This window comes from Podarcis melisellensis, assembly GCF_964234715.1.
Source record: "Podarcis melisellensis genome assembly, chromosome: 16".
Lineage (NCBI taxonomy): Eukaryota > Metazoa > Chordata > Lepidosauria > Squamata > Lacertidae > Podarcis > Podarcis melisellensis.
In genome coordinates, this window is record NC_138533.1 from 36,961,386 (window position 1) to 36,985,589 (window position 24,204).

General features: G+C 46.0%; 1 long non-coding RNA gene across 1 annotated transcript; it reads right to left on the reverse strand.

The window, feature by feature from the left end:
- Positions 1–356: 356 nt before the first annotated feature.
- Positions 357–22,213, reverse strand: LOC309359638. The gene is made up of 3 exons (XR_014163882.1): positions 22,051–22,213; positions 2,001–2,111; positions 357–674 (listed from the first exon to the last, which is right to left on the reverse strand). It is a non-coding gene; the product is annotated as an uncharacterized lncRNA (long non-coding RNA).
- Between the last annotated feature and the right edge of the window lie 1,991 nt (positions 22,214–24,204).

Genomic DNA, 24,204 nt, shown 5'->3' on the forward strand with positions numbered 1-24,204 from the left:
AAGACACATGCCCAACTGGCATGTTCTCTCCCTGCTGTTCGATCGTTTGGGAGCTTCATAAGCTTTCTTCTGCCCTGAACATCACAGCGACTGATGCCAACCGACACTGGCACACTTAGGGATCCGCAGAGTTTGCGCATCTTGTGTGACAGACCTCAGCAACTCAGCATTTTGGCTAATCTACCTTATTTACATATAAACACACACAGAGCACTGCAACATGGCTCCTTCTCTCTCAAGCATCAGACAGCAAAGAGAAAAGGAACAAATGACAACAGTCCCACTTCACGGAACACAGTAACACAAACATCCTGTCTCCGTCACTGTGGAGTCAAAACATATACCGTCATGTGATATGATAGACAAAAATCCCATGACTGCAATCATGGAGCAGGAATTCTAACAGTGGGTTGGGCAGGATGACTCTCAGGAACCCTCCTCTCTGCAGTTCTATGAGTCTATGATTCTCTTAGCAAAGGATATGCATCCCGATTTCCCTTTGTGGCATGCTGAGGGGTACATGCACTTTTTGTCTTTGTCGGAAACCGATGTCAAGAAGATGTCAAGAAGTTCTGGTTCAAGTCAGGAGCTAATAATGCCTGAGCCTGAACTTAATTCCTTGGTGATTTCATCGACTGCCATGTCATTAACTCCTTCTGTGATCAATGCCATCGCTGCAGGGAGGTATTGGATAAAGAGGGAGAAGTGTCAGATCTTCCTGTGCCATGTTAGGAATCCTGTGGATTGCTATTGGGGTGGATTTAAAAAGAGGCATTCATGCAGGCGAGCAGAATGATCAAGGGAGAGCTACCATATGAGCAAGGGTTACAGCATCTGAGGCTTTTGAGTTTAGGAAAAAGAACTAGAAAGGGGGGAGATGCTGAGGGTGTACAATGTTACGCACAATGGAGAGAAAGCGAATCGTTTCTCCCTCTTGTGTTAGGTCTCTGGGCTAGATATTGAAGCTGAATGTCAGGAGTTTCAGGACAGATCATAAGAAGTACTCCACACAGCACACAGTTAAAACTGTGGAATTTCTTCCCGTAAGAACTAGTGAGATGGCTACCAACTTAGACAGCTTAAAACGGGGATTGGGAAAGTTCATGGAGGAGAAGGCTCTTAATGGCTGGCTGCTAGTCATGATGCCCATGACCTGGTTCCACTGTTGCAGGCCATACTACGAGGGAGGTGACCGCTGTTGTGCTCATGTCTTGCCTGTGGGCTTGCCATAGGACCCCACTTGGCCACAGTGAAAACAGGATGCTGGAGAAGATGGGCATTTGGTCTGATCCAGCTGCAGATCCCTTCCTATGTTCTTATCACTGTCCAAACTTCTTGTTTGGCTTGCACTCCCTCTCTCTCTTTCATACCTTTGCTCTGAACACACACATACACACACTCCATTTAAAAGCTCATGAATACTTGATCAGATCAAAACAATCATGATCTTGCCCATTCAGTGCATCAAACATGCTAAACCTTAAATAAAAAGCAAAGACAGGGATGACGACATACCCACAGTGCTTTATGAGGAATGGGAGAAGAAAGTTTGTGGTGGTAGAATTTTAATGTTCTCCTTCACTACTCACACTGCCGTTTAATAAAAGCAAAGAAGAGCAGTTCCACCCATGGATAAATTTCTGGACACACTCTTTTCTTCAGTCCCCTTTTCTTTCTTTTTTCTATTGTTCACTGATTGGTAAAATTTGCAAGAAGAGCTCTATAAAGGATATTTTTGGTAACCCACATTCAGGAGTTCATTGCCATTAGATCAAGCTAATTGCCTGCCTTGTATTCCACTTGGCAACTTGTTAAACTAATTGAACAATAGAAGAATATAATGAACTATTATAATGAAGTTTATAATTAGCTGCCTGGAAAGGAACCCAGCATGAAAATATTTAAGATGCAAAAATATTACAGCATATTTAAACGAGGGGGGAATGGGAAGGGGGACACACCGATAATTGTTTCAACTTGAATTGGAACCAGATCCTTACTTGGGCTTGTCAAGGAGCTCAGTAATGCTGAGCATATCTCTTCATCCCTGATCAGGGATTCATTTTGGGTATTGATGGAACAGGTGGAGGCCGCTCAGCTGAGGTGAATCCCTGGTAGGGATGAAAGGAGAGAGGGGCATTATGGGGAAAGTTATGTGTGTGTATATATATGCAATTTTAAAAAGTTCAAGTGTGTAAGAAGAGTACTGCTGGATCAGACCAAAGGCTCATCTAATCCAGATTTCTGTACTCACAGTGACCTACCCCAGAGCTGGCCTTAGAAGTGGGTGAGCTGGGCAGTCACTTGGGGCAAAGAGCTGAGGGGGCACCAAGCTGAGCTCAGCGACTCTGTGTTTTAATGTACTGTCTGCAGTGAGCAAGGGTGGCAAAAGTCAAGTGTCTGCAACCATTCATTCACATTCACACACACACTGCCTCAAGATTCTACAGGTTATTTGGATACTAACTGCAAAGATGACCCTCCTTCTTAAAGTATTTTCTTTTTTGATTCCCACTTCGATGTCATTTGTGCTGGGGAAACTGTGGAACACAGCTTTACTTTGAGAAAACATTGCCAAACACTTAGCACTTCAAATACTATTGTTGCTGTTGCTGGCATCTGTCTGTCTCAAGAGACAATACAGTGTGACTCTGAAGGTAAAGTCACACCACTGGAGAATTACAGCGCTTGCTGCAGAAACTGGTAACTCATAACTGCTGTGTTCTATGTTCTTCCTGCTGTGTTAAAAAGGTAAAGTTAAGCCCGGTTAAGCCCAGTCGCAGACGACTCTGGGTGGCAGCAACTGTTAAGAGCTTTTTAAAAAGTGGCCTATACAGACTCACACACACAGAGCACCAGGGCTGAATTCTGAGGCTGCCAACAAAGGAACAATCTCCACTCCGCCCACCAAATGGACAGATGGATCAGTAGGTGTGTGAGCTCTTTTTTTACAGGCTTCTTTACGGCATGACATTTTGGCAGCCAGGCGGGGTCGTGGGGTTGGCAAGTTTCTCCTGCTTTGCATCTTTCTTTCAAGTCGCCACCTGGCTCCCTCTCTCTCTCTCTCTCGCTGTCTCAAGGGGGATCCAGTCCCTGATACACTCAAACAGAAGAGGCTCTTGCAAGCCAGACGGTCCCAGGTACTGCAGCTGACACACTGAGGCAGGTGAACATGCAATTACTAGAAGGGGTGGCGTGGGGAGAGAGAAAAGGACCAACTTTAGCTAAGGAGAAATGGGGGGGAAACCCCAACCCTGTACCATTCAAACCCTTCTCAACAGCATTTATCCTCCTGAGCCAACCAATCATTTTTAGTCTATCTAAGCAGCAAACCAGAAATCCTGACTGCTCTAGAATGTCACAAGAGAATAACTATGCAAGGATAAAGTGCGAGACTGGTTACACTACGCTCAGATTAAGGAAGTCTTTAAAAATGACAAGAAGTTAGGGTTTCAGGTGGAGAAATCGAAATGGGAAACAGAACTGTTAGAACCAAAGACTAAGGTACTTTCAAGAATGTATAACTTGCTGTTAAAATGGAACACACAAGATGAAATGGTTAAATCGGCTATGATAAAGTGGGCACAGGACATTGGGTATAATATCATGTTTGAGGACTGGGAAAGGTTGTGGACCACTGGGTTGAACTTCACAGCATGTAATGCGTTGAAGGAAAATGTAATGAAAATGATATATAGATGGTACATGACCCCAGTTAAACTTGCCAAAATATACCATTTATCTGATAACAAATGCTGGAAATGTAAAGGAAATGAAGGAACATTCTTTCACCTCTGGTGGACATGCCCTAGAGTGAAGGCATTCTGGGAAATGATATATAATGAACTGAAAAGGGTATTTAAGTATACCTTCCCTAAGTAACCAGAGGCTTTCCTCCCGGGTATTGTCGGCCAGAGGGTGATAAAGAAGGACAGAACTTTTTTCCTGCATGCAACAACGGCAGCAAGGATACTCATCGCTAAGCATTGGAAAACCCAAGATCTACCCACACTGGAAGAATGGCAGATGCAACTGATAGACTATATGGAACTGGCTGAGATGACCAGCAGAATCCGAGACCTGGGAGAGGAAAGGGTGGAAGAGGACTGGAAGAAATTTAAGATTTATTTACAAAAATACTGTAATTTGGCTGAATGTTAAGCAGGATGCTAGATCATAAATAATTGAGCACCACTAAACTAGATGGAATTAGGATGACAAGTGAGATTGAGAAAACATAAATTTTTTGGAGAATTATTAGACTACAATTAAATGCGTGGGACACAAGAATGTAAACAAGATGATAAATTGCTGGTAAAAATTTACAATGATGAAAGTGGGAGCGGGAGATGTGAGGGAGTCCAAAGAAGTTGTGAAACTATGTTACGATATATGTTATAATGTTTATTATCTATGCACTTGTACTCAAAACTTTAATAAATATTTATATAAAAAAAACAAGAGAATAACTATGCAAAGTAAAGGGACCCCTGACCATTAGGTCCAGTCGCGGACGACTCTGGGGTTGCGCCGCTCATCTCGCTTTACTGGCCAAGGGAGCCGGCATACAGCTTCCGGGTCATGTGACCAGCATGACTAGGCTGCTTCTGGCAAACCATTTACCTTCCCACTGAAGCAGTACCTATTTATCTGCTTGCACTTTGATGTGCTTTCAAACTGCTAGGTTGGCAGGAGCTGGGACCGAGCAACAGGAGCTCACCCCATTGCGGGGATTTGCACCGGCAACCTTCTGATCAGCAAGCCCTAGGCTCTGTGGTTTAGACCACAGCGCCACCTGCGTCCCAAACAGTATAAAAATAACAATAAAATAAAATGAAGCTGTAAGAGGTCAGCTAGATACCTTCATATTTATGACTTACCTTTATTATTTTTATTATTTTTAATATTAGAAGTCAAACCTGCGATAGTTCTGCAGTGTTATATGGCGCACAGCCACACTGGCTTTTTCGAGGTGTGGTTTGTGCAAACTGCAGAACACTGGCTGAGAGATCAAGGTTTTGAGCAATGCCATTCTCAGCAGGTAGGACAAGTAGTGATGTGAGCCTCTCCTCCATCATGGTCACATGATCACAAGGACATTTTGATGAACTTCGGTTTTGAGAAGCTACCCTCACCCGAGAGCCAGTGTGGTGTAGTGGTTAAGAGCGGTAGTCTCGTAATCTGGGGAACCGGGTTCGCGTCTCCGCTCCTCCACATGCAGCTGCTGGGTGACCTTGGGCCAGTCACACTTCTTTGAAGTCTCTCAGCCCCACTCACCTCACAGAGTGTTTGCTGTGGGGGAGGAAGGGAAAGGAGAATGTTAGCCGCTTTGAGACTCCTGAAGGGGGGTGAAAGGCGGGATATCAAATCCAAACTCTTCTTCTCTTCTTCTTCTTCTTCACCACTGGCAACTTGTAAGTGGATGTATCAGGAGAATTTGTAGTGTTACACAGACACGAGATAAGACAGTTGGGTATCGTGGATGTACTTCAGGGCATCTCATGGGGAGACTTTCCCAGGAGGCAGGATGCGACGGAGACATCCCGGCACAACACAACAATCTGCACCATCCGTGTCAGTGATTACCATCAGACAGGCCTCTATGCAGGTCCAAACAGTGGGTGGCCTGTGTCTCTTCTAGTAACTTGTACAAGAATCCCTATGTATTCCTGTGAGAATCAAGCAGTCCAAGTCACTCTTCTCTTGAAACACAAGCTGTATTTACAAGAATTCCTGCCTGAATATTTATTCTGGACTACTGCACTCCTCATCGTGAGTCTGACCCTCACATTCAAACTGCCTCTTCTTGCAGCGCTTGCATGGGGAGACCTTGAAAGTGGCTTCAACCTCAAGGGCTTCCAGGAGCCCTTTGGCTGTGATAACTGCCTCTGGGCAGATGCTTTCCTGTTTTGTTTTTCCTCAACCACAACTGGCTTCTAAATATCTGGGATCAAAACGTAGGTTCCCGAATCAGAGGCTATGATGCCTACTAAGCATTCATGAGTCTCAACACCTTTCTTACCAGAACTGTTAGCGCAAGGGTAGCCAGCATGGTGCCTTCAAGGACTACAATTCCCATCACCCCTGGCCACTGGGCAGGCTGACTGAGACTGATGGAATTTGGAGTCCAGCAGTTGGGGGAGGGGGCACCACATTGCCTATCCTTGTCTTAGTGCTTTAGGTATAATTCAAGGTGTACTTTTAAACCAGTTCTTTGATCCTAAGGGATGATAAACAGTGTTGCCAGACTGATGGAACAGCTCACAAAATCTTGACAAACCAATCTATCAATCCCATGCCAAATATGATCTCCCCCCTTTTTTTTCTACCTTCAGGGGCTAGAAATGAGAAGCATAAACGTTTTGCTCCAAAAGCATGATTGTGTAATGGAATTTGGATTGCTACAAGAACAGGAGGGGAAAGCGGAGAGGGAAGAAAAAATGTCCAATAAAATAAAAATTAAACCTACTGCTCTGCCTCCCTTAAATGACACTTGGTTCTGGCATTACGTCTCTCTGCCCTACAAAGCTGAGAGAAGTAAATTGAAAACTGGGAGAAGAGATAGAAGCAGTGGCCTTTGAGGTGTTTAATTTACAGGGTCAAGCAGGTAACCTAATAGAATTGTCACATTGGATTCAGAAATGTTACCAAAACTCAGAATCCTTGCATTTCTATGCTGGAATAATAAGGCATCACAGCAGCCTTGCCCAACCTGGGGCCCAACAGATATTTTGGCCTGCAACTCCCATACAGTCATGCCTCATGTTACGTCCGCTTCATGTTACGTTCTTTCAGGTTATGTCCCGCGGAGACACGGAAGTACCGGAAAGTGTTACTTCCGGGTTTCGCTGCTCACGCATGCACAGACATGCAAAATGACGTTGCACACATGCACAGAAGCGGCGCATTGCAACCCGCACGTGCTGAGGGTTGCGTTCTCTTCATGTTGCAAACGGGCCTCCGGAACGGATCCCATTCGCAACCAGAGGTACCACTGTATTTTCCAGAGCTTTGACCCAGGTTGCCTGGGCTGATGGAAGTTGGAGTCTGACGAAATCTGAAAAGGTATCCCTTGGTTTATCATCTATTTCAGGGCCAGGGAAGCCGTTGCCCTTCGGATGTTGTTAGACTCCAGCTCCTATCAGCCCAAGCAACCCGGGTCAAAGGTCACAAAAAATGTCTTGTCTCTTATTCTTTCGATCTGGGCACTGCTAAACTACAAATCCCATCAGCTCTAGCATGCTAAGAGGCTTTGGAGACCCCCTGCTCCTCTCACAGAGCTGAGGATTGATTTAAGCATCAATCCCTCTTCACAGGGACCTCTTAGCCCTGTGAGGTGCATAGGGAGCCCCCTATCAGCTCCCAGCACCCTTTACAAACTATAGTTCCCATGATTCTTTGGGGGAAACCATAACTGTTTAAAGTGGTGCCATAGTGCTTTAAATGTACGATGTGAACATGGCCAGAATACAACGTGGAACATAAAATACAAGAGAAATATAAAGTTAGGTGGCAAACGGAGGGAAGAGGCCCCCATTCATATGCTCTCCCCCATTTCACTACCGCTGTTCTGAAAGAAACTCGAGTCCCCCAGCCATTGCGGAAGCCTCTGTGTTACGGGTTTATAAATAATGCCTTAACCCGTCTCCCTGGAAATTCAATCAGACCCACAAGCCTTGAAAGCTCCAGACTCACGGCGAAAGCCTTTTAATATTTGGATGGCATGGGAATCGACTAGTCTCCCCTTAAATCTAATCACAGGTTACGACAGGCAGAGCTGAGAATACGGCAGCCATCAATACAGATTTTGAAACTGTATGTGGCAATCAATACATTTCATCATCTAGCAGACGGTGGAATTTGATTTGTCTTCTCCCCCTTCCCTTTTTTCCCTTAACTCAGTTTTTAAATCAAACTGTCATCTTACAGTTGCTAAAGGGTAGCGACAGGGATGCAATTTTATTTGTTTAGTTAGTTAGTTAGTTAGCTGGTTAGTTAGTGAATAAACCCAGCAAGCTGAGACACTTGTTGACTCGCCAAAATACCTGCCTAGGTATGTCAACAGAAATTGTTTTTGAATAAAATGGGGTAGCATCAGGCCTGTTTACCCAGCTAAAAGAAATTCGAAGTTTAATAAAATACCTTTAGTCCCTAACAAAGATTTAGGCCCCATCCACACTATACATTTAAAGCACTATGATACCACTTTAAACTGCCCTGCCTTCCCCCAAAGAATCCTGGGAAATGGCGCTATGGATGCGGTTAGGAGGCTCCCTATTCCCCTCACAAAGCTACAGTGCTCAGGGAACTCTGAGGGGAAAGTCTCTTTTAAGGAGATACCTGCTGTCTACTATTTTGATAAATCATAAAGTTAAACAAGCTGCATCACCCTATCGCTTGCTAACGTCCTTTTAACTAGAGATGTCAGGATTTGAACCTGGGGCCCTCAGCACACAAAGCCACTTGAACTATGGCCCCTTCCCTTTTCTCTCGGCATGGAGGGTGCCACGTATAACAAAGCAGGGTCTTGTCACATCTTTCCTTATGCAAAAAGATATTTTTAAAAAACTTTCTCTCTCCATACTTGCTGTTCCCCAGGAGCTGGAATGTATGAACAGGGACTATCAAAACAGTTTCCCCACTGAAGCTCAGTGGGAAAGTGCAAGATTTCCATGCAAAGGGTCCCGGGTTCAGTTTCCACACATCTCCACATAAGGTTGCTGTGAGGGGTTACTTGTGCGTAAATTGCCTTCAGTTTAGTTAGTTTGCTTGCCCAACCATGCTTAGGGTCAGAGCTCGCCCTCCGTGACCTGTTAGTCACTTGCAGAATCCGAGAGTGGGCCTCTCTTGAACCTCTTCCAGCATAAAAGCTGTTTGACCCCGAGTCTCCTCCTATGTTCCCTGCGCGGAACGCGTCTGCGCAAGGGAAGGCAGGGGCGTCCCAGCGCTCTCTCCACTAGTTTCGGACGAAGGGTCTTGGAGCCCTGTCACCAATTCCTCCATCTCCCTCTCTTCTCTATGGGTGTTACGCTGAAATCCTTCCCCCCTGCTAGTCCCCTCTCCGGCATCGCTCGGGAGCCCTGCCTCCCTTTCTTGCTCTGATGGCAGTTTCCTGACAGTTGCTATTATTATTTATTCAATTTCTATACAGAGGAGGAGGAGTTTGGATTTGATATCCCGCTTTCTCACTACCCGAAGGAGTCTCAAAGCGGCTAACATTCTCCTTTCCCTTCCTCCCCCACAACAAACACTCTGTGAGGTGAGTGGGGCTGAGAGACTTCAGAGAAGTGTGACTAGCCCAAGGTCACCCAGCAGCTGCATGTGGAGGAGCGGGGAAGCGAACCCGGTTCCCCAGATTACGAGTCTATCGCTCTTAACCACTACACCACACTGGCTCTCCATCCAAGGATCTGCCCTTCATCCAAGGATCACAATATAAAAACACAAAAATACACGCCGTAGTAGCAAACGAAAACAACAAGCCCACCAAACGCCAACAGCCTTGGGGTCCCTTCTAACTCTATTATTCTATGAATTAATTAAATTTATCTATCACCCTCCATCCAAAGATCCCAGGATAGTTCACAATAGAAAAATGCAAAATGAGAATGCAAAACACTTAATAATGTCTTTATGTCTCCAGCCCTGGAGAGACCCTGCCAAACAGTGTAGACGATACTGATCTAGATCAAGACCTGACTTGGTAAAAAGCCTCTTCCAGTGTCCCTGTTTAATTGCTCTTTATTGAGAACTGAAGGAGGTGAGGACAGGTGACCCCACCTAGGCCCGAAGTCACACACCCCCCAACCAAGCCTCAAAACTGTCCAAAATTCCTTTCTCTCTTCTAAAAATCCACAGCTAAAGTTTTCCTCTGTTTTCTCACAAGATGCATAGGCAAACCGTTACTTTTATCAGTACAAGAAGGCTTCAAAAAGCTAATGAATAGACTCTGTCAGAGCAAGCCTGAGAACTGAGTCTTATCTCATTCGGTTGTAACACATCTTGAACATGCTGAACCCCAAGGCTCCTCGACCCCCCCCCCCTTTGGCTTCTCATCCCCCTTTCCTGGCAAGAGTCCAAAAGAGTCCCAAGACAGGAGTTTTCTGTTCATGCTCAGGGCAACTCTTTGGGCAGGACTCTTGAAGAGGAGGAGAAAGGGGAGGGAACTGGAGGGGAATATATGCTCTGTGCAAATGACTGTGAACTCGTGCTTGTTTTGTGAATCTATCACACTTGCTCCTTCTACCAGCCGGATGGTAGAAATAAAGCTTTTTCTCTGAAACTATTCCTTGAGTGTCTGTTTGACTCCCATTTCCCTGTTCCGGGCGCAAAGCTCTTCTCACCCGAGGCTTAAAGGGCTACATTTCTTGAGGCTAAAAAGGCTACAGAACCATGAGGAGTAGAATCTTACTTTATTTTTTTAGGCCACAGACCATGCCTCAGCAGGAGAGCCCCTGCTTTGCACCCAAATGGTTTCAGGTTAAATCCTGGACGTGCCCAGCTAAGCCCCTGCTTAAAACCATGAGAGTTGCCACAGGTCAGTATAGCTAGGTGAGCCAGTGGTCTAACTCCGTATAAGACAGCTTCCAATGTTCTGTGCCAACCCACCCATGTCTCCCTAGTGGAACTAAATAATGCCTTTCGTCAACACGTTGGAAGACGATATCCATCTAACACGTTCACGGTCTTTCTGAGCTGCCTTCCAACATTCTCTCCGCTAGATGAGAATTCCCCCACGTCCCGGATGCATTTTAAGTTTGCTTGCAGGCCTCCTCCTCTTCCGTGTCCCTGCTACACCCCAGCAGAGCCGCGAAATCATTCCATGACAGAGACAGAACCTTCAGAGCCAACGAAGCACAAAATAGATTTGGAGTTCTCAAACACTCAGGTCACTTAAAGACTCTCTCTGTCTGTTTGTGCTGGGCAGATTAAACTGGCCCCACAAGCTCACTTTGGGCTCACTGCAGCCTTCTATTAATTCACAAAATGTCATATATCAAACTATATCTTGCAGTAAACGCAGAGCACAGGAATCTCGTGCCTGCCTGTTGCTTTATACATGTCCAGAAGGAAGAACTTCCTTACAAACAAGGTTGGAGTCAAACACGCCGCCAGGCGAAAACATTCCTCTTTACCCAGGGCTTCGGCAATTAAGTAATCTATGGCCCATTATTATGATTATTTTATTGTTATGCTGTGTGTTGTGTTTTTATTATTATGCTGCATAAATTACATTCTTGATATTGTATGCTGGCCTGGGATCTTTGGATAAACAGAGGTATATAAATTGAATAAATGAAATAATAAATGTGTATCGCCCTAGGGCTGGTGGGAAGCAGGGGGAGGTACGCCACACCTCAGGTCTCCAAGGCGAGTATTTTTAATTCAAAGAGGTAGGCAAGCTTATTTATTGCCAAAAAAGTAAACTGTATTGGTCTGTGCAACCAAAGGCTGGCAACACCTTTATCAAAATGTTGATACAGTTTTAAAACAAATGCACTGTAATGTACTGAAGTTCTTACCCTGGGCGAGCAGGAGGATACTGCAGATAGTTTTCACTCAGGTCCACATATGCAAATAAGGGATTGAAAGTAACATTCAGTGATTGGATAGTGTTAGAAAGTTGTTACAGTAACGTGGTACTGGAGCTCTATATAAGCAGGCTGACTGAACCCTTCAGTTCAGTTCTGTTCTGGCCTCTGAATAAACAAGAGCTGTTTGAAGAATCGCTGTGTCATCTGATATGTTCACCCACAACTTAACGGGAACATAAGATTGTGTGGCTTGTTAGGCTTGCCTAAGAAGCAGGAAGGCAGGGAATTACAGGTGCTGAAAACAGTAATAATAATAATATTAATATTAATAATAATAATAATAATAATAATAATAATAATAATTTATTATTTGTACCCCACCCATCTGGCTGGGTTTACCCAACCACTCTGGGCGGCTTCCATAGAAACAAAAAATACAGTAAAATATCACAGATACAAAACTTCCCTGAACAGGGCTGCCTTCAGATGTCTTCTGAATGTCAGGTAGTTGTTTATCGCTTTGACATCTGATGGGAGGGCGTTCCACAGGGCGGGCGCCACTACCGAGAAGGCCCTCTGCCTGGTTCCCTGTAGCTTTGCTTCTTGCAGTGAGGGAACCGCCAGAAGGCCCTCGGAGCTGGACCTCAGCGTCCGGGCAGAACGATGGGGATGGAGACGCTCCTTCAGGTATACTGGGCCGAGGCCGTTTAGGGCTTTAAAGGTCAACACCAGCACTTTGAATTGTGCTCAGAAACGTACTGGGAGCCAATGTAGGTCTTTCAGGACCGGTGTCATATGGTCTCTGCGACAGCTCCCAGTCACCAGTCTAGCTGCCGCATTCTGGATTAGTTGTAGTTTCCGAGTCACCTTCAAAGGTAGCCCCACGTTGAGTGCATTGCAGTAGTCCAAGCGGAAGATAACTAGAGCATGCACCACTCTGGCGAGACAGTCCGCGAGCAGGTAGGGTCTCAGCCTGCGTACCAGGTGGAGTTGGTAGACAGCTGCCCTGGACACAGATTTGACCTGTGCCTTCATGGACAGCTGTGAGTCCAAAATGACTCCCAGGCTGTGCACCTGGTCCTTCAGGGGCACAGTTACCCTATTCAGGACCAGGGAGTCCTCCACACCAGCCCCCTGCCCCCCAAAAACAGTACTGTCTTGTCAGGATTCAACTTCAATCCATTAGCCGCCATCCATCCTCCAACCGCCTCCAGACACTCACACAGGACCTTCACCGCCTTCACTGGTTCTGATTTGAAAGAGAGGTAGAGCTGGGTGTCAGACTGGAAGGTGCCTGCCTAACATCAACAGGCAAGGCGTTCCAGAGAATAGGAAGTAATAATGCCTCGTCTACACTTGTACACCTAAAGTCATGGCTCCCCCTCCGCAAAGAATCCTGGAAGCTGTAGTTTGTTACAGTGGATGAGAGTCATTAGGAGACCCCACCCTCCACACTCCCCGAGTTCCCTGAGAAGATATGTTGGCTGTTAAAGCACTCCTAACAACTCTCAGCATCCTTAACATACTATAGTCCCCAGGATTTTTTGTTGTGGAGGGGAAGTATTCCATCCTGAGACTTCTCTCTCAATCTGGATAACATTCAACAAAACTCCACAAAGCTCTCGTGCGTGGATTTATTGAAGATTACAAGGCACATGTGAGAACCTGTGTGTATTGCTCTTCTAGAACTAAGCAGCCAGAAGGTGTCTCTGTCCTGTTGTTGCTCTGGCTTCCCCTACTGTTTGCCTCCCAGCCTTCCTCCCTACCAGTCACCAGTGCTACCTTTCAGCCTCTTCCCTCTCCTGCCAGATAATTCCTTCTCTTCTTCCCGCCCCGCTAAACTCTCACCACCTCCCACCATTCCGTTCTTCCTTCAGCTCCTCCTCTCACCTTGACCTTCAGCAACCGCAAGCAATCTCCTCTTCCCACCCCTCCAAACGCAACTCCCAATCATGGTTTATTGCAGCTCCACCCCGCGATTAAATATAAATATAAAAAGAAGCACTAATATGCTAGGTATGCAATGAAAAGGTGGGTAGTTCTGTTAATTCTGCCTTCCCTAAAGGCCAAACTTTAGAAATGCCTCCGCCTGGCCTCTGTGAGTCGGAGAGGGAGACTTTGCCTGAGCATCAGGAGTAATGATGAGAAATTGCAGAGACATCTGTTGCTTAACGACATTCGTATGTGGATAGGCAAAAAATATTCCATCAGAGGCTCACCACTGGGCTGGCTAACATAATTCCTAGAGGCTGCATTGCGTATCCAGCTTCTTCCATCTGCACACAGAGTGTGCCTAGTGAGTTGCTTCTACTGCTGTTGATGGTCTCATGATTGGAATCTAAACGAGGCCCCCAAGTCCCAGAAAGGCAGAAATCTGAAGGCTTCCAAGCCTCAGTAGCCACTGTGTCGTGCCAGAGCAGGACTCCAGCGCTGTGCAAATCTGCATACAATTTCGTTTCCTTTTTCTTTCTTTTTAGCTGCAATAAATCTAAGTTTCCATAGCTTCCTCGTTGTTCTGTCTTAAAAAGGCAGGAGAGTAGAGCCCCCTATCATATTGAAATCACTATTCAGAAGCCCCCACATCCTTGCAACAAAGGAAAGTAAGCAGGCCAGCAAACAGGTTGCTGTAAGGGGGCCCTTGCTGCTGTCAAAGGGTGCTTGGCTGACTTAGGTTAGGGGTGGGGAAACTGTGGCCCTCAATCTGTGGAGCTCCCATCAGCTCCAGCCAGCATGGCCAATGGTTAGGGTGGATGGGAAGGGCAGGTCAACATCTGAATGGCCACAGAGATTCCCCTTTCCTGACTTACAATCTTACTGCAACTAACAGGTCCCATCCCATTCACACAACACACAGTTATGATCAATGGTATGTATATTCCATTATTCCACACGAGCAAAGAATGTGGAGCTGGACACAGGAGTTAGCTTTAGAATCGTGTGTGTGTGTGAAACAAGTTCCTAATCCCTAATGTTGAGGGTTTGAAAGTGCAGTGGTTAGGATAGCTACACCACAAACTTTCCATCTGCCTTATGCCAGTTTAAGTATCCCGGCTTAAAAAAATGCTGGGAATTGTAGTGTGGCAAGTGAGCTGGCAATCTAGTAAGACTACTATGGAACTACAGTTCCCAAGGCTGACTGGGAAAAGAAAATCACTATTAACTTTGTAGCATGGAGATAATCATGGCGCGACCAGTGAAGGGTGGTGGCACCTAGATCTGGTGGGGTGTCTGGTTGCAGCCAAGGGGGTCGCATGGGTAACCCTGCCCTCCCTGTGGAGGGAGGATGCCCCGAGGAGGGTCCTGCAAGCATCAAGATGTCCGAGAATATGAACAGAAGAATGTTGGACAGCAGAGAGAGGAACACGGTAGAAACTTGCTTGGAGCCAGATTGTCACACTTGCTTCTCTTCCATCACTTATGTGGGAACTCGAGTTAGAGGAGAAGCAGTTGAGGAAATCTCAGCACCATCTTTCCTCTCACTGCTTTCCCCTTGAAAATTACCCCCTCCTTCCGCAACTTTGCCACTGCATACCAGAGGTCCAAAATTCTTCCAGACGTGTAATTCCAGCCTCAAATTTCAGTCTTGTGCCACTTATATAAGCACAACCTGCCGTAGAGCCAGTGTGGTGTAGCGGTTAAGAGCGGTAGACTCGTAATCTGGTGAACTGGGTTCGCGTCTCCGCTCCTCCACATGCAGCTGCTGGGTGACCTTGGGCCAGTCACACTTCTCTGGAGTCTCTCAGCCCCACTCACCTCACAGAGTGTTTGTTGTGGGGGAGGAAGGGAAAGGAGATTGTTAGCCGCTTTGAGACTCCTTAAGGGGAGTGAAAGGCAGGATATCAAGTCCAGATTCTTCTTCTTCTATATCGAAAGCAAGGCTGCTTAGGGTGAGAACTAACGGTAATGGTTCTGCACAAAACAGTAGTATGCCTAAAAGCAAATTTTAGATCCCACGTCTAAAGGAAGACACCTGCTGGAGAAAATTGTATATTAGCACTCCAAGGTTGTTGCTCTAATCATTTTGAACAAATTCACAATTCTGGCCCGCACAGAGCCAGTCAATGTTGGCCGGTGCCTACTGAGATGGTAGCACAGAAGGCAAGGAGCCCAAACAGTAGGTGCCAGAACCAATAACAAGCAGAGCGCACTAATTCTAATTTTGTCCCCATCCTCCTTCCTGCAGAGTCCTACGTGTGCAACTTGAGACTAAGGAGGAGGAAGATGATGATAGGCAGTACCACCACCTGGACTGGCTGTAAGAAGGCAGGCAGGTAGAGACTAGCTGAGAGTAGACTAAGGTTGGTGGGGCAGTACCACCTTTGCCCTAATGGACCAGCCTCCAATGCCTCAGGGACCACCCAGAGACAAGCCTTGCAGGGGACCCCAAGAGCATCACAACTGGGGGATAAGAGGATGTCTTATAATAAAATACCAGGGTCAAAAGTGACTTCAGCTATGACCCCTGACTCCATAGAGTTTTGGAGGACAGAGGAGAGGATGGAAACGGCCTTTCTGGAAGCAGAGCAGAAAGAAATATCATAATGGACCAGCCTCTACAGACAGTACTCTAACCTGGAAGTCACTGAGGCAGTGGCTAAATCTCTATGCTCACCAGAACCCTCTGCACCAGGCCAACACCAGGTCCTCCAAGTGTCCCTGTTTTCCAGGAACAGTCCTGGATTTACAGAAGCTGTCCTGGTTTCTGATTTGATCCTGCAATGTCCCACTTTTCCTGAGGACGTCCTTATTTTCATCGGAGAAATGTTGAAGGGTATGGAGTTGTGCAACCCCTTGAGCCAAGGAGATAAGTAACTTTAGAAGACATCTAAAGGCAGCCTTGTATGGGGAAGATTTTTTAATGTTTAATGTTTTAGTATGTTTTTATATGTGCTGGAAGCAGCCCAGAGAGGCAACCCAGTCAGATGGGTGGGGTATAAAGATGATGATGATGATGGAATAATGGTAAAGGTAAAGGGACCCCTGACCATTAGGTCCAGTCGTGCCCAACTCTGGGGTTGCGACGCTCATCTCACTTTATTGGCCGAGGGAGCCGGTGTACAGCTTCCGGGTCATGTGGCCAGCATGACTAAGCCGCTTCTGGCGAAACCAGAGCAGTGCACGGAAGTGCTGTTTACCTTCTCGCCAGAGAGGTACCTATTTATCTACTTGTACTTTGACGTGCTTTCGAGCTGCTAGGTTGGCAGGAGCAGGGACTGAGCAACGGGAGCTCACCCCGTCTTGGGGATTTGAACTGCCGACCTTCTGATCAGCAAGTCCTAGGCTCTGTGGTTTAACCCACAGCGCCACCCGCATCACAATGATGGAGTAGGTCATCCCTATTTTCATTGGAGAAATGTTGCAGGGTATGCGACACTGAAGATTAAATTCTTCCACAGCTGTGTGCACACGATATGCCAGGTGTGCACGGTAATGTTTTACAGAAAATGTGGATGACGGCAAGAATAAGAGAGTATGGGGTGGAAGCCCTGCTCCCTCAGCTGCCATGGCTCACAGGGATGGGGGGTAGGGTTGGGGAGATAAAAACTGCAGGTTCGAGACTGAATAAAAATACTGGACTGGATCTGCAACTTGTTCCTGCCTCCGCCTCTGTCTCTTGGCTCTGCCTCTGTGAGCTCCACTCACCAACTTTTGCTCACACCTGGTGAGCGATCTCTCATTCTCCAGGACAGAAAGATGTGCACTAACTCTTTACCTGGTAAAGATCATGAAAATTGACTGTATCTTTGTATATACCTGGTTACTGCTACAGAAAAAAGATTGTAACGTTTTAAAGTAAAGTTTAGTTGTTAATTTAAAAATTTAAGTTTAGTTAAGTGGTAGTTTATTTAATGAATAAAAAGAATGCACTTTATGACCATGAGTTTGTATTCAAAAATAGTTTGCCTTTAAAAACCTCTCTGGGTGCATATCCGATTTAAATGTGCTACACATGTCTATGTATTCTTCCGCAATTCTCAGTTCACCTGTGGGTATTTGAAGCACCATCATCTATCATTTTTGTATTTGTGCATTAAAAGACTAGGCTGCCACACTACACAGGAAACACGAACAAGAGATTAAATCCCATCTGCTACCACCAATTCTTTTTTTAAAAGAGGGAGGGGATCTGCCATGCATTTGTTAGAAAACAAGACTTTAAAAAGAAACCCACTTTTGATAAATCTTAGTATCTCTGAACCAGCTGGCATTAATTAATGTACTAGTCCGTATTGGCTTATTAATAAAGATTACAGTGGTACCTCGGGTTAAGAACTTAATTCGTTCTGGAGGTCTGTTCTTAACCTGAAACTGTTCTTAACCTGAGGTACCACTTTAGCTAATGGGGCCTCCCGCTGCTACCATGCAATTTCTGTTTTCATCCTGAAGCAAAGTTCTTAACCCGAGGTACTATTTCTGGGTTAGCTGAGTCTGTAACCTGAAGCATCTGTAACCTGAGGTACCACTTTACAGTGCTTTGTGAACGCCAGCCATTTTGCATGAATTAAAGAATATATGATGAGGTTTTAATGAATACATGTACAGTGGTACCTCGGGTTACAGACGCTTCAAGTTACAGACCCTTCAGGTTACAAACTCCACTAACCCAGAAATAGTACCTCGGGTTAAGAACTTTACTTCAGGATGAGAACAGAAATCACATGGCGGAGGCGCAGCGGCAGCAGGAGGCCCCATTAGCTAAAGTGGTACCTCAGGTTAAGAACAGTTTCAAGTTAAGAACGGACCTCCAGAATGAATTAAGTTATTAACCCAAGGTACCACTGTACACAGTTACGTTTAAGAATGCTGGAGAAGGGATTGGGGGTCCAAGGCTTTGGAGGAACTTTAACCCTGGGCAGGTTTGTGGAGGGGTGCAGGTGAGATTTCACCAGTACCATTGATGTCCCAGGCAGGAATACAATTTGCATGGACCACTGGTGTACTCAGCACCTCTCTCTTTTTAGAATATTTTATTGATTTTATAATAAAATGGCATTGATCAACTTGCAACAAAACCTGCAGAGCATTACATGCATAAATTAGAAAGAAAATATAGAAGAGACATTGTCGAAACTGAATCTGCCCCTCTTTTTCTGAGCAGTAGAACTGCCCACAACTGCCATCACATGCAAGGTTATCTCACCTCATCTAGACCACAACCCTACATGGACTTATGGTGTCTTTATTTGCAATATGGGGGCTTTTCCAGACTGGTGGTTTTTGTGGGTGTGCTGTGCAGCAAAAATAATGCACGAGTGCTAGATTTATGCAGGAGCGTCTGCAAATCATTCCATTTTATTAGTTGTTCTGTGATACTGCTGCAGTGTTACTGGAGTCTGGAGAGGCAACAACAGCAGGGGTGGGGGAAAGCAACCCCCAGAATATCTACACTCTGAAAAGTTACAGGATTTCAGGAGGAAATTATAGGACACGCACTGATTGGAAATAAAGCCACACGCCTGCCCCAAGACTTTTGCAGGTGCCAGCGTTATTGAAAGCAGAATCATGTATAACCACCCTGACAAATCATCCTGAATCCACAATGAAAAGCACCTTGCTCAGTTGGTTACAGTGTGGTGCTGATAATGTCAAGGTTGCAGATTTGATCTCTGTAAGGGACAGCAGCCCAGTTTATTGTGCCCCCTCACTTTTGCCCCTGTTCTCAAGGCTCTGTGATGAAACCTCTTTTCCTTCTGCAAGGGCAATACATTGCCTGCTTCCTGGGGCCTCTGAACGTGAGGTGGGCCTGGAATGGAGAGAATTGCCTGCGTGGAGGACAGGGAAGGGTGCTTTGAGTGTGGAGAAACTGGCCTACTGTACAGGGGCAACATTTGCTCGTTTGTTGCTCCACCCACTTTTGTCTCTGGCCCCACCCACCACCGGCCCATGGCCCTCAGAAGGCTATCCAGAAGGGAATGTGGCCCCCAGACTACAAAAAACACCCCCCTGCCTGGACTAGGAGAAGAAGCAGCGTGGAGAAGCTGAAGAAAAGGGAAGAAGGAAAGAGATTGTAGAGCAGAAAGGAGAGTGGAGGCTCTGAGAGACTGAAAAGTCCTGTGACAGAAACTGTTATTAAACTGGCAACAGTTAACCGACATTATTCAGTTAGTCATCAAACCTCCAGTTGCCAGGGAACTAGAAGGAGTTTCAAGTTGGGTCATTGCAAGGTGTTGTTTAATTTTCCCATTAATTGTTATATAACTGTTCCTGAATTGGCTTGCAGCTTTTAACTTTTACAGGGTAAAGAAGTACTGTTTTATTAGACTCCCGAGCGACTGGAGGGGTAGATTGCTAATTTATCCTTTCAGGGATTCCCCTTACACACCTGTCGGTTGTAGACCTGAATCCCCAAAGATCCAATTTTCCCCTCAAAACAATGTCTATTTCCCACGGGGTCGCCTAACTCTTACAACCATACCTCAACAATATATCCAACATGGCAGGTTGTAGGTCAGCACCCTTGGTCCCAAATTTCTAGTGCCTGATTTTGACTGAAGAGGAAAGTAATTTCCCTGCATTTTCAGCTCCGAACTTTAACCTTTGCTTGGACAGTTGGTTATTCTGTACCTGTGGCCATTTCTGTGCCAACAAAATATTCAAGATGCCAACTTTTGTTCTGATGGAAAGAGTAGTCCAAAAGTAATCTTAAAAAAGAGGTTTGGGTTTTTTGGAATGCTGCTACTATCACCACTGAGAACGCACTCTTTCTATCACACTCAACATCTACCTATTGCTTTTGAATGGTGTTTCATATGTTGTACACCAGTATCTTTAATGATATGGCAGTATATTAAATGCTTCTATAAATGAACAAATTTACTCCACGGGCCAATGGGAAGGCAAGTTGCAGTCCAACAGCCTCCCAAATGCAACAGGTTGGGAAAGGGAGATTCAGCCATGTGTGAAATCTCTGCCTCTCTTACACACATTAAATATATATATGAGAGAAGTCATGAGTGACTTACTCAACATCATTTTTAAAGTCTGTCCAATACTGCTCTTCTCCCTCTTTCATTACACTGGGCCTTACGCTGCTGCTTTTCAGGGAGGCAGGTATACACCCTATACCATTAAAACACATTTTCCCCATCAAAGAATTCTAGACCCCGTAATTAGTTAAGGATTGGTGAGAATTTTAACTCTCTGCCGATAATTCTTTGAGGGGGGGAAGTGTTTTGAATCTGGTTTAAAAGGTGTAGTGCGTACACAGCCTCTGGGCCATCCAATGAAGCTGAATTTTAGGAGATTTAGGGCCGACAAGAGAAGTACTTTGTCATACAGTGCATAATATTCCACGGGAGGCAGTGATAGCTTGAAAAGGAAATTGGACAAAGTCATGGAGAACAAGGGATGCGGGTGGCGCTGTGGGTTAAACCATAGAGCCTAGGACTTGCCAATCAGAAGGTTGGTGGTTCGAATCCCCGTGACGGGGTGAACTTCCATTGCTCGGTCCCTGCTCCTGCCAACCTAGCAGTTCGAAAGCACGTCAAAGTGCAAGTAGATAAATAGGTACCGCTCCGGCAGGAAGGTAAATGGCGTTTCCGTGCACTGCTCTGGTTCGCCAGAAGCGGCTTAGTCCTGCTGGCCACATGACCCAGAAGCTGTACGCCGGCTCCCTCAGCCAATAAAGCAAGATGAGCACCACAACCCCACAGTCGTCCGCGACTGGACCTAACGGTCAGGGGTCCCTTTACCTTTACTATGGAGAACAAGGCTATCACTGGAAGGGTCGTAGCTCAAAGGTACGGCATCCACCTTGCATGCAGAAGGTCCCGGGTTCAATTCTCGGCTTCTCTAGGTAGAGCTGGAAGAGACTCCCTGCCTGAAACCCTGGAGAGAAGCTGCCAGTCTGTGTGGAGAACACTGAGCTTGATGGACTAGTGATCCGACAGCTTCCTATGTTCCTGCACATGAATGTCAGAAGCAAATCAAAACTTTCTTCACGGGCCTTACTTGTCTCTGTGCTCCTTCAGTTTTGAAAAACATTTGGTCACAAGCTTTGCAAGATATTTCGGGTTTTGTTTTTTGTTTTTTGAGAGAGACTTCTTGCAAAACAAATCAAAAACCTATCTTTTTAGAGAACAGAACTATCCGAAATGCTTTTTGTGGGGAGCAGCTTTTTGGCACACCAGAAAGGCAATCGTCTCATTATATAATCATCAACAACGCCCAAGAGTTCTCAGTATATCAACAGGACGCATGTATATTTATAAACCGAATAGAGGTGTTTATTAGGGGACTCTTTTTTTTGTTGTTTAAAAAAAGGAGGAGAAAGAGGAGAAGGCTTATTCAGGAAGAAAAGCACACACAAGTTGCCAAGCAACATGGACAAACTATTTATAAAACTCCACTCCACTTTTTTTAATTAAAAAAAGATGAGGCTAAAATTTCCAGGCATGTGTGGGCTTTGAAGAGAGATGACAAGTGCTCCTTAATTACTATTCCAAGGTGAAAATGAAAAAAAAAAAACACATATAGCAGCAGTAAGAAGTAAGAAAAAAGGATTGTGCTGACATACCGGAATGCCTTCAGTTTCCAGAATGAGGCTGGGAACATGTCGGGCAGAGAGTGCGACACGGATCGCTTCCCTGATGCGTTTCACCAAATCTGGGCTGAACTCCTGGTTGGTAGCCATTTTTAGGAAAAGGATCACCCTTTCTTTGCCGTCTTTGTTGTACTGAGGGACGTCCGAAGGCTGTCCGAAGCTTCCACTGAAGAGACAAAGGAAATGTTGGCTTAGACTTATTTATGCCCCCACCCCCAAGGCAGGGAACAGTAAACATGTGCCCATTATCAAGCCAGGCCATGGTGGCTTGCAGGGGCAGCTGGCACTCCGTAAGCCTGGTAGGGCAGAAGGCAGGGAGCCCAGCACTAGATGGCGCCAGAGCCAATGGCAGGCACAGCCAGCTTGGTCTAGTTTTGTCCCCATTTTCCTCCGTACAGAGGAAATGGATGGTCTCAGCACTCTTAACTAACTGCAGTTCCCAGGATTCTTTGGGGGAAGAAGCCCTGACTGTTTTAAGCAGGATAGTGTAGCCTTTTAGGCCTTTCTCATGGGTAGAAGAGCGTTGCGCCTGAGGAGGGAAGAAGGAGTCAACAGACACCGAAGGGTTAAACCAGGGAAAGAGCTATTTATTCTGCCTTCCGGGTAGCAGAAGGAGCTAGCGTGATAACTCACAAGCAAGCACAAATTTTACAGTCATTGCACCCAGCATATATTCCCTCCAGTTTTCTTTGCCCCCCCCTTCTCCCCCTCCTCAGGAGGAGAAGAGAAGTCTCCCTGGAAAAGACCCTGATGTTGGGAAAGATGGAGGGCACAAGGAGAAGGGGGCGACAGAGCTACCAACATGAATTTGACCAAACTGCGGGAGGCAGTGGGAGACAGGAGGGCCTGGCGTGCTCTGGTCCATGGGGTCACAAAGAGTCGGACACGACTAAACAAGAAGGGCAGAAGCAGGGAGACTAACAGCAGGTGGCGCCAGAGGCAATGGCAGGCAGAGGCAACTAGTTCTAGATTTGTCCCCACCTTCCTTCTCCTCCCTGCTAAGTTCTCCAAAGACAACACTGAGCCCAAGGAGGAGGCAGCTATCAGGCAGTGAAAGCCCTCTGAACTGAATGTAGCTAAGAAAGCAGGCAGTTGGGGGCGCTGAAAGCAGACTAGCCTAGTGGGGCAGTGCCCCATTCACTGTAATAGAGCAAGCCTCCTTTGATGTTCTTAAGAGCCTCTTTTGGGAGTGTCAACTAAAGGGACAACATAAGGCTATTTAATTTTGGACCTTAAAACCACGAGCATTTGGACCAGATTTTTCCTATTCCTGTCCGCCAGGCTCTTTGAGCAACCGTCAGATTGGTTTCCTGAAGCAGAACAAATGAGGAACTAGTTTTATCGAACGGTAATTTGTTGTGGTATTTAATCCTAATTTTATCTTTCAATGTGACCTCAACGTATTTGCATGTTGTTGCTGTGACCTGCCCTGGGATCATTTTATAAAGAAGGGCAGGGCGTAAACTTCACAATAAATTACTAAGCCTCTCTCGTCTACCAAAAACACGAGTTTTCCTTAAGCAATTTTTCAAATTATCCTGTGCAGCACAGTGGCTTTCAAACCCAAGTTCCAGGAGACCTTGGGGAAGTATCTCAGGTGTTCCTTCGTGAGATAATCTACAATGGCATCTCCAGGTAAAAGGCTTAGGTAGCAAATGATGAGAAAGAATGTCTGTCTAAGATATTAAAGAGCCTTCCCCAACCTGGCTGGGGCTGATGAGAGTTGGGAGCCTGCCTTAGATGCCAAAGCAACTTGCTTGGCACTGGACTGGGTACCATGCAACTTGACTTGGGGGAGGAGGGATTTGCTATTTTGCCTTGGGCAGCAGTATGCCATGGGCCAGCCCTGCATCAAAGGAAAGGTTGTGCCACCTGACGAAGACCACAGGATGATGAAGCAGAGGAGAGGGGGAGAAAAGAGTAGGGGGAGTTTCTGAAATTTCCTGGCCCAGCCTCAGAAACGTCAGCCAGCCAGCAGAGCCAGACTGACACTGTGTCCCCGTATTCCCAGCCAACAACTGCACAGCATGCCATTCTGCTATCTGCCACTAAGCATTCCTCACATATGGTCACGCCAAAGTGATGGGCATACCTGCAGCCAAGCATGACAATGCCTCCTGTCTTGGG